This window comes from Pteropus vampyrus, unplaced genomic scaffold (assembly GCF_000151845.1).
Source record: "Pteropus vampyrus isolate Shadow unplaced genomic scaffold, Pvam_2.0 Scaffold466, whole genome shotgun sequence".
NCBI lineage: Eukaryota > Metazoa > Chordata > Mammalia > Chiroptera > Pteropodidae > Pteropus > Pteropus vampyrus.
In genome coordinates this window covers 454,618-465,949 of record NW_011889247.1, presented here as the reverse complement: position 1 = coordinate 465,949, position 11,332 = coordinate 454,618, and the positions used below count along the sequence as shown (strand labels likewise).

The window sequence follows — 11,332 nt, the reverse complement described above, 5'->3', positions numbered from 1 at the left end:
CACACAAACTAAATGGTCCACAAAACATTCTCCTTTCCTTCTGAAGTTTTTATAAGGCACTATAATCAGTAACCAGTTTTTTACTATTAAACTTAAATGGCCAATTGAGACAAAGAGTTCTGAGACCATTCTTCCACCACTGATTAAGACTGGGGTGGCAGGTATTAAGGATAATATTCATTTAGTCTTCTGAACTTTCTGGGCAGACTGGTGACCCTACCAGCTCCAGCTGCCTTTTTGTTCTCTGTTTGATGACATCCACAGCAACTGTCTCATGCCACGAACAGCAAAATAGTCCAGGGGAGGATACTCGGAGAAGCTCTCAACACACATGGGCTTGCTAGGAACCATATCAACAATGGCAGCAGCACCAGATTTCAAAAACTTCAGGCTGTCTTCCAGCTGACAGTTCAGCACCGGTGTATATCCAGCACTGATTTGGTCTGGCTGGTTTAGGAAAATCACCTGAGCCATAAAGATAGCTGCTTCCATTGGTGGGTCATTTTTGCTCTCACCAGCCACATTTCCACAACAAACATCTTTAACAGACACATTCTTGACACTGAGGCCCACACTGTCTCTAGAAGAGCTTCACTCAAAGCTTCATGGTGCATTTAATAGACTTTACTTCAGTTGTAATGTTGACTGGAGCAAAGGTGACCATCATGCCGGTTTGAAAACATGAGTCTCCACTCAGCCCATACGGACAGTACCAATACCACAATTTTGTAGATATCCTGGATAGGCAGACTCAACGGCTTGACAGTTGGACAAGTTGGTGGTGGGATGTAATCCTGAGCTTCAAGCAGTGTGGTTCCACTGGCATTGCTATCTTTACAGGTGACTTTCCATCCATTAAAACAAGCCATGTTAGCACTTGGCTCCAGTATGCCATCACCATTCCAACCAGAAACTGGCACAAATGATACGGTGTCAGGATTGTAGCCAATTTTCTTACATGTTGGTGCTGACTTCTTTAGTGATTTCCTCATATCTTTTCTGGCTGTAGGATGGCTCAGTGGAATCCATTTTGTTAACATCAATTAGTTATTTCACACCCAATATGTAAGCCAGAAGGGCATGTTCACAGGTCTGCCCATTCTTGGAGATACCTGCTTCAAATTCACCAACACCAGCAGCAACAATCAGTACAGCACGATCAGCCTGAGATGTCACTGTAATCATGTTTTTGATAATCTCTGTGTCCTGGGGCATCAGTGATGGTCACATAATACTTACTGATCTCAAATTTCCACAGAGAGATATCAAAGGTGATACCACACTCATGATCAGCTTTCAGTTTATCCAAGACCCAGGCATACTTGAAAGAGCCCTTTCAGGAGCCTCTTTCTCAAATTTTTTGTCGAGCCCACCATATTCGTAGATCAGATGGCCAAGTAGTGTTAGATTTGCCTGAATATATATATTCATTGACGACGATGTAGATATATGTCTTTCCCATTTTGGCTTAAGATTTAGTGGTGGTTTTCATGACATGTATTCTGGCAGCACTGATTTGCAAAAAGGCCATATGTGGCTATTAAATGCTCAAAATATGACTAGTATGATTTGAGAACTACATTGTTAATTTTATTTGATTTTAATTAATTTAAACTTACATAGCCCCATGGGCTAATGGCTACACAGCTCTAGACAATAAACTATATGAGGTCAGATTTCTACTATTCACTATTACATTCCCACATGATATAGTTTCTGAAGAGTAGCAGGTATATATTTGTTGTTGTTGAAATAACACTTATAGATGGCACTTCTCAGAACTCCCATGAGCCAGGTACTATGCTAAATTCTTTAAGCATTTCATACAAATATCTTTTCAAGAATGCTCCACATCTAACCTAATGATATAGGGCATTTCTTAGAAACCAGAATGTTGTGGTAGACAATGAAAGATTCCACCCCATTATAATCTACGAATCAAGTAGCCTATATTCAACAGAATATTCTCTGAACAATATATAATATATACATCACCACTACTCTTTTTTAAATAAGCTTAACTGAGGTATAATTGATATACAAACAATTTCATATATTTAATATATAAATTATGAGTTTGGACATAGGTATATACCCATGATACCGTCACTACGATTAAAGTACTAAACATATCCATCACCTCCAAAAATTTCCCTACTTCCTTGTGTTTGCATGTGTATGTTCAGAATACGTGATATCTATCCTCTTAACATATTTTAAGGTGAGTTTTATTTGCATTGTTAATTACTGGCACTATGTTTTATTTGCATTGTTAATTACTGGCATTATGTTGTACAGCCAATCTTAGAACATGGTCATCTTATACAACTAAAATGTCATACCCTTTGAGTAACAACTCTCCGTTTCTCCCCCAACCCCAACCTCTGGCAACCACCATTCTATTCTGTTTCTATGAGTTTGATGATTTTAGGTACCTCATAAACATGGAATCATTCAGTACGTGTCTTTCTGTGACTGGCTTACTTCACTTAACATAATGTCCTCTAGGTCCATTCATATTGTAGCAAATGGTAGGGTTTCTTTTTAAGGCTGAATGATATTCTGTTATATGTACATACCACATTTAAAAAAAATTTATTAGTTTCAAGTATACAGTACATTGGTTAGATATTTATATAGCTTATAAAACGATTCCTCTAATTGTTTTCTCTCTTTTGGCTCTCCACTTAGCCATTACATTAATGCTAACTGCATTCCCCCATGCTGTGCTCCCCATCCCTGTGACCTTCTACCAACCACTAGTTTGTACTTCTTTATCCCTATTCTCCCAGCTCCCCAGCACTCTTCACCTCTGACTTTCGCCAGATTGTCCTCTATATTTGTGAGCCTGTTTTTGATTATTTTGTTCTTTTTGTTCCTTAGATTCTGCATATAAGCGAAATCATATAGTATTTATCTTTCTCTGTCTGACTTATTTCACTCGGCATAATAACCTCAAAGTCCATCCACATCATTGCAAATGGTAGGATTTCATATTTTTAATGGCCGAGTTATATTCTATTGTGTATATGAACCATAACTTCTTTATCCAATCATCTGTTGATGGGCATTTAGATTGCTTCCATACTTTGGCTATTGTAAATTGTGTTGCTATGAACTTAGGGTGCATAGATCTTTATGAATTATGGTTTTGGTTTTCTTTGGATAAATATCCAGAAGTACAATTGCTGGGTCAAAAGCTATATCCATTTTTAATTTTTTGAGAAACCTCCAGACTGTTTTGCGTAGTGGCTATACCAATTTGTAATCCCATCAATAGTGTGTGAGAGATCCTTTTTATCCACATCCTTACCAACACTTGTTCTCTGATTTATTGATGATAGTCATTCTGACAGGTGTGAGATGATATCTCGTTGTGGTTTTAATTTGCATTTCTTTCATGATTAGTGACCTTGAGCATCTTTTCATATATCTATTGGTCATATGAATTTCCTCTGTGGAGAAATAATCTGTTCAGGTCTTCTGCCCATTTTTTAATTGGATTGTTTGATTTTTATTGTTGTTGAGTTGTATGAGTTCTTTACATATTTTGGATATTAACCTCTTATCAGATGTATCATAAGCAAATATCTTCTCCCATTCAGTCGGTTGTCTTTTTGTTTGTTGATAGTTTCCCTTGCTGTACCATATTTTCTTTATCCATTTATCTGTCAAGGGACATTTGGATTGCTTACATATCTTAGATATAGTAAATACTGCTACAATGTACATGAGGGTACAGATAACGAATAGAGATCCTGATTTCAATTCTTTTGGATATATAACCAGAAAAGGGATTATTGGATCCTATGGTAGTTCTATTTTTAATTTTTTGAGGAAATTCCATGCTCTTTTCCATAACGGTTATACCATTCTATTCTACCAACAGCATACAATTTCTCCACATGTTTATCAACACTTATCTTTTGACTTTTTGATAGTAGCCATCCTAACAGGTGTGAGATGATTTTTCACTGTGGTTTTGATCTGTATTTCCCTGATGATTAGTGATTTTGAACATCTTTCCATGTATGTCTTCTGCGGAGAAATGTCTATTCAATACCTTTGCCCAGTTTTAAATCGTGTTATTTGGGGGGGGGGGGGTGTGTATTTTGTTATTTTTTGTTTTTATTTTTGTTTTTGTGTGTGTGTGTATTTTGTTGTTTTTTGTTTTTATTTTTGTTTTTGTTTTTTGATATTGAGTTGTAGGAATTCCTTGCACATTTTGGATATTAACCACTTATAACATAGATGGTATGCAAATATTTTCTGCCATTCCATAGGTAGCCACCACATAGTGTTGTGAGAATTAAATTTAACACATTCAATACATTTAAAACAGCATCCAGGAAGTAGTGCTTAATAAAAATTAACTATTCTAATCATTATTAATGTTACCAACATGGTCAGAATGTGTTCTCTATAGAGATGTTTCTCTGCCTAGTTTCTGGCATTTTACCAAGTGACAGGAACCATCTGCTCTAATTTTGGATTTCACTTAAGTGCAACTGAATCCCTCAAAGTCTAGAGCATAGATAATAAGGTCTACCCTGTCATTATGTTGTTTCTCAAATTCCAGATTTCTTCTCTGTTAATCTCTAAGATGAACACTGGTGATACTAACAGCTTTTCAAGGGTGGATCTTTCCTGTTCTGCTAAGGTGTGGCATTACTCAATGGCTTGTGTTAGACAATCACATTAAAATATTCAAATAACCTATGAAAATTATAGACATAAAATCAGTCTCAGACTATTTCTTAAAAGGGCTGCAAATTTTACAAAGCACCTACACATTCACCACACATTTGACCTGATTTTCACAAGTCTGTAATTTAAGTATTAGCATATACATTTATAAATAAGAAAACTAAAAATCAAAGAAGCCAAGAGATAGGTATGGGATTGGTGTCACTATTAGAAAACAGGAAGTTCCATTCTCGAACACAGGTCTTGAAAGTCCAAGTCCAGAGATATTTTTTTTTGTCTTTCTAAACCTTAGACTTTCTGATAATGAGTTTTACGTGATCAGGGTTACTTTGTAGGTAAAACAAGAAATGAGAGCATGAGATGTTATAAGATACATATTTTTCTAGGCTGCAAAAGCCATGAAACTGTACATTTTGCTATTTGGGTTACCCGTTGTATGTCAGAAATCCAAATAAACTCCATAAACTTTACAGAAAGAAAAAAAATATCAAGGAGCTCACTGTTCTATTAGGAAGAGGCAGTTTTAACTTCAGCCTCTTTAAATAAAAGTGATTTAAAAAAAGGCCAGTATTACATTTTATTTTTTACTCTAATATCCTGTTTATGTTACCTCTGCTGCCTAAAAACATAAATGATAAGTATTGAAACTCAGATGTTTATGTGCTTATATCCATATAAACTATTATTTTCTCTTTGGGAATAATTAATTTTCATCACTGCATTTTCATACTTACATTGTTTTCTCACAGTTTCTTCTTCAATCTAAGACTTTAATTAGGGATTTTACTTAAAAGAGGATGATAAAAGACATAAAGAGATTTGATGTCAAAGCAAAGTACCTAACTAAAAAATACTCAAGTGAATCCTATATTTGTTATCTTAAAATAAAACTTCAAAGGAAATGATGGAAGATTTTCAGGCTTCTAACTGTATAAAACATTTTTTTTTTTTTTTAATGATGAAAAGCCATGTAGATGAATGGATTTTTATAATTGCATGTGTGGTTGCCAAGTGGACTCCTTCTAGCTTTTTATTTATTTTATTTCTTGCTTTTTGGGGGTGGAGGTGGGCAGGGAATGGGTAGAAGGAGAGAATCCTTCTTTAATAGAAGGCCATTCTGAATAATTTTGGCACAACACTTAAATATACTAAATAAAAAGCTTTATTTAATCAAAGACTATGGTTTTGTGATACCATTCCTGACCCACAATACAGGACCTGGCTCTTAATGCATAAAGATATCTGGTTACCATGACTATAATTACCATAATTTTACACCTATTAATTTTGTCTGTAGAATTAATTTCCATAACTTATGACTTGAAACAAAAACATCAGCCTTGTTTCATAGTTTCCAAGAGAAGAATTATTATAAACCTCATAAATGCCAAATGCTATTATCATTTTTTTTTATTTTTTGCTCTCTCCGAATCCTCCAAACTGGTTCCCTCTTATTAAAATTCAAACAGCTGTGAAATGGCCAGGCAATTTGAAGATGAAAGTAAATGTGAAGTGACCTTCATCCATGCTGAACAAATAGAATATTATAAACATACTTTCCAGTTGAAGTTACATAAAGCAAATTAAGAAATACCTAGGGCTATAATTTACTACAAAAATGTTTTTTAAATTTCTGACAGTTTCATTTAACTGACTAATTAAATTTGCTTGTAGGCATTTTACAGATGGAGTCTAATAACTGTACTGTCATTTAGAAAGAAAATGAAAATTATATTTTTTTGTGTGAGAAATATGTTTGTAATGGTCCAGGTCTCCTACTAAACATTTGACAAATATCTAGAAGTATTTATACCTCGTTGTACTAGATAATAATGCCAATTCTATTAAAAGGTGATTAAAAGAAAATCCCACATGTAATAGCTTGGAACTACAAATGTGCATTTTCTAAAGGACCTGCCAAAAGGAGAAGTTCAGACATAGTATTTATACCACATGAACAGTATCCATGTATTGTATAGTTTGTTTACTCATTTCACAGATGTGAAGATGACCCATTTTATCGTTTTCCATCTTTATGTGCTGCTTTTTCCCATGAATGACTAAGACAAAGGCCATCCCCAGGAGTGTGCATTTCCTAGGTGCTAACCAGAATTGTTGTGGAGGACTTACAATTCAAAGTTTCCTAGTATACATGCTTTCTAAAGAAACTAAAAATACTCTTTTTTGAGGTATGTTTTAAGGCTACAAGGAAAAACATTCAAACAGTTTTGCAAATAGTGTCTTTAGGTGAATCTTAAAATAAAATAACCTACAATCTTCTATAATTATACCTCTAGATTGTGAATAATGGTCAAAACACTGATTTTCTCTTTTTAGTCTCTTTAGAAATAATCTAGGATCTTGGCATGTAAAATACAAAACACCTGACAACATTCCATGATTATCTGCTTTCATTATGTGTAATTGTGTTATTCATTTCACGAAAAAGACATTTAAGAGAAAAATGTGAAAGCTACAATTATATAATTATTTTGCCAAATACCAATGTTTATGTGCTCTATAAAACCTAGACTAGCTTAGGGTCTAAAATTTCATTGCATGTATGTGTAAAATTATTCACATCTATTTTAGTTCTTCTCCTACCTCCTATTATCCCGTGAACTCTCTGAAGTGAACTCTGAAGCCATAAAGTGGTACTTCCATCACATAAGACCCTTCAGCCCCTAGTACAGTACCTGACACATAGAAGTCATTTGATGCATGTGCTGGCCTGAGTAGACTGAAATGATTAAAATGAAACTAAATTAATATGGTCTGGCACTCAGGGAGGAAGAAAGTTAAAAATATCAATCATCTGTCCCTTTATTATTCTTGCTCCTCTAGTGATTTAATATTTTCTTCCTGATTTTTTTTTTAAAAGTCAATGCTCAAATTTGCACCAAAAGTGAAAAAAAAAAATATTTCTGTTATAGCAAGATTGACACTATTAATGGTGTTAGAGACAACTGGATTTCCACACTACTGATTTCTTTTGCTTGCATAGAAAATTTAAGTTGACAACACTGAAGACCTTCCTACCCTCCTAACTTCATTTTTAACAAGAAGCTTGGAATCGAATCACAACCTTGGCCTACAACTTCAATCTACACTCTAAGCCATAGTTTATATAGACATTTTAGATGATCCATTTTTGCCATATTTTTAGTGTTGAAATCAACTAGTCAAAGACTACTAGAAACATATTTGTAGTCACACAGAATTAGGTTTATTTAGCTTTTGGCAGTTAGTGAGAGCATGTACCAGGAGAGCCATGGGAGTCTCAGTGCAAAGGAGTTTGAGGAAATATCTTACAGTATTATGCTTGTTCTGGATGATTTTAAGCCAAATTTAAGGAAGTGGGTGTCAATTTTGGATTGGGTGGCATCAGGAAGTAAAGGCAGTTAATTTGGTCATTGGATATCTTGGTAATTTTTTATCTAAGAGACTTGAAAAATTAAAGTAGGAGTACAATCATCGAGGGTAGGGTAACAATAACTACTGAACTTAGCCAACAGAGGGGGGTGACTAGTTGTTATTATTGTTATATATTTGGGTTGCTTAGTGCACTTGTCTCTGTCTTGCTCCACCATGGTTGTAGAGTGACCTGTTGTGAGTTTTGTTTATAGTCTGCAAACATTTTTTTTTATATATTCAGTTGAAAACACAACAGCCTAATTGAGAGCTTCCAGCTGCCAGTGTCTAAGGTCATTTTTCCTTTTCTTACCAAACACTATTATAATTCTTTATAACTATTATTTTTTTAATTATAAATTAATACTATCTAGGTGATGAAGACTTTGTCCTTTTCTGACTGCTTTATCTAACAAAAACCCACTCATTATTAAGGTAAGCCAGATCTCCCTTTTAATTCAGTTGGTCAGGAAAACTCCCAAAAATGCAAACTGAAAATCTACTATTCATCTTGAGAATCTCTCTTTTGGGTAGGATTTCATTAAATGTCATCAGACTACAGTTCAATCTACCCTTGAGAGTTTCTCATTTGATATTATATTATATAACTCTTGGTGCAATGACTCCCTTATCTTATATGAAAGTAGGCTGAGGCAGTTGTTTTTATTTTCCAGAACTCAAAATATAGAAAGTTATAGATCAAGAGAAAAGAAAATGCTCCTAACAAATCGTACTCAGTGAGAACAAGAGTTTGGATTCAGCAGCTAGTGCTAAGTAATGGTGAACCAGTACCTGATATAAATTCCTGAGGATATAAAAGTGAACCATGTGCTTTTGACCAAAGGATCTGCTGACTGGCTCTTAAGCAGTGTGCCTGTGGTTGGCCCTTAAGCAGTGTGCCTGTGAAAGAAGTAGAGATGGGCAATGCGGTGAAGAATATGTGTGAGTCTGATATTACTGGAAGAGACTAACTAGAAATAACATTTTCCTATGTATATCAATAATTCTAGCTCACGATGGACACACACACTGGCTTAAATCCCAGGAATAATAAAAATGTCCAAGAGAAATAGAGAGCTTCTACAATATCTAGTAGCAAACTAAGTATTTAGGGCATTTTTCTATTTTAGAGAATGGTGTTCACTTGGCATTTTGCTTTATATTTATCATCATTATACTGTAAACAACTAGAATAAAAATCACAGGCCAACAGAATCTTTGGTTCCTCTGATCAAGGATTCTATTTTATCAAAAAGTAAGTTAAAAAATGGGCTATGGAAATTTAGATTTAAGTGGAAGCTTCACTTATGTTATTCCCAGATGACCTGCACTATAGAACAATTAAATGGAGTATAAAGACCCAAATAAAGCAGACTTATTTAACTGTGAAGGCATATTGCAAGGAGTAGTTTCCTTCCTTAGAAAGCTTTATATGACTCGATTTTTCTTCTAAAGAGGATTATGGTTATATTAATTAAAAGGATGCAGAGTAAAGGCAATTCTAACATAAATACTACTTCAATTACAAAAAAAAAAGTTAATAATTTCAAAATGTCTTTTTCCTAAAAAAAATATTTTACACTCAATATTTTCAAAGGCTTCTGGCTGTGCATTCCACATTCTTAAAGACTAACAATCGCAGTAGTTTCTTTAGATTTTCTTCCTGTCTCCAATGACCTGGCACAATATCCTTCAAACTCTCATTCGCCAAAGCAGCAAATAAAGGGGTATAAATGTTGGCGACATTCATAGAATTAAAAACTAGAGACAGAAATAAGATTCATCCAATAAAATAAACATAAAGAGGAAGGAGGGTTTGTGTAGCGGCAGAAAGCTCTTCCCGCAATATCTTGTTCCATGAACATACAATTAAGATTTTAGGAGGCCCTGGGCCTAAAAATCCTGAATAGGTATATAAATCAAGACTTCTTTTGATTGCAAGTTACAGAAACTCACACTAAGAAAAGGGAAAAAAGTAATAATTTTTTCTGCACTGGCTTTAACCTCAGGTGGGTTTGCTACTAACAGACACCTATAAAGTCATCAGCAGTCCAGGAGCCTTTTCTTTCCAATTGAACAATGTAGTGAGTGCTCTTGGTGTTGTCCCTACATCCCCTCAGCACTCATAGTTCCCACACATATCAGTGGATTATCCCAAGCATCCGCAATCTCTCTGCCTGGGAGCTTTCTGTGGCTAGTGGAGCAAGGGCAAACTGGAAGTGCAGGATAGCTCATTTCCCCTGGAGCAGCTCTCAACTTTGAGATATGTTTTACACCATCTCCCAGAGGTTCCCAGTATACTGAGCTCCAGTAATCTGCTCATTAGCACACCCTCAACTGATTCCTTTTCCTTCCCTGATTACTTCCCTCTTCCCATATTAGTGCTTCTTTGATCACCTCTCAAACCATTTTGCCTCAAATCCTTGCCCCAGGGTCTGCTTTTATGGTAATCCAACCTAACAGAAGCAACCTCAAAAAAAAAAAAAAACGGATTTTTTTTCCTCTAGGTACTAGAGAAAGATGCTAAGTCTGGGCTACTCTGAGGGCAATGCAATTCATCCTCAGCATTAAAATAAAAAATTGACTCTCCAGACACTAATTGCACTGACTGGAAAGAATTCTTTCAGCTCACCAAGGGTAAGACATATGAGAAAGAAATTCTGTATCAAAAAATGTGTAATGGCTTCTTAGTTACAGTCTACAAAACAGAGTACAGATTCAGCAGAGATAAAGGGATGTCATTACTCTACTTATAATACAAAGCAAACAATATAAACAAAAACCCTGCAGTTTTAAGAGAAAAAAGTCTAATTCATTTGGATATCACAGGGTGCCTAGCAGCCCTCTGACTGAATATTATTACAAAAGAAGTATACAATAATCTTATAATAATAAAAGAAAATGAAAATTATGCAAAAGTTGTACATTAGACTTACTTTTCCTGCTTTCTCTTGATTCATAGCTAACATTTTCATGACCCTAAATATACCCTTGCTTTTTCAATTTCCAAGACATTTCATGTTTTAATGTCATTAAGGAGTGAGTGCTGTTTATACTCACTTGACAGCTTTTAACGGTGAAGATATCAAACTTTGGGAATATTTTATATTTTAAGAAGGATTAATAATAATTTATTTACAGAATTAAAACAAAACAAAAATTTTAAAAATCTGAGAGATAAACAATTATTTTCCCGCAGACTTGCAGGAAGAGG

At 34.7% G+C, this 11,332-nt stretch overlaps 1 pseudogene; it reads right to left on the bottom strand.

Annotated features, from left to right (window-relative positions):
* Positions 1-216: 216 nt before the first annotated feature.
* LOC105306934 lies at positions 217-11,093 on the bottom strand (annotated as a pseudogene).
* Between the last annotated feature and the right edge of the window lie 239 nt (positions 11,094-11,332).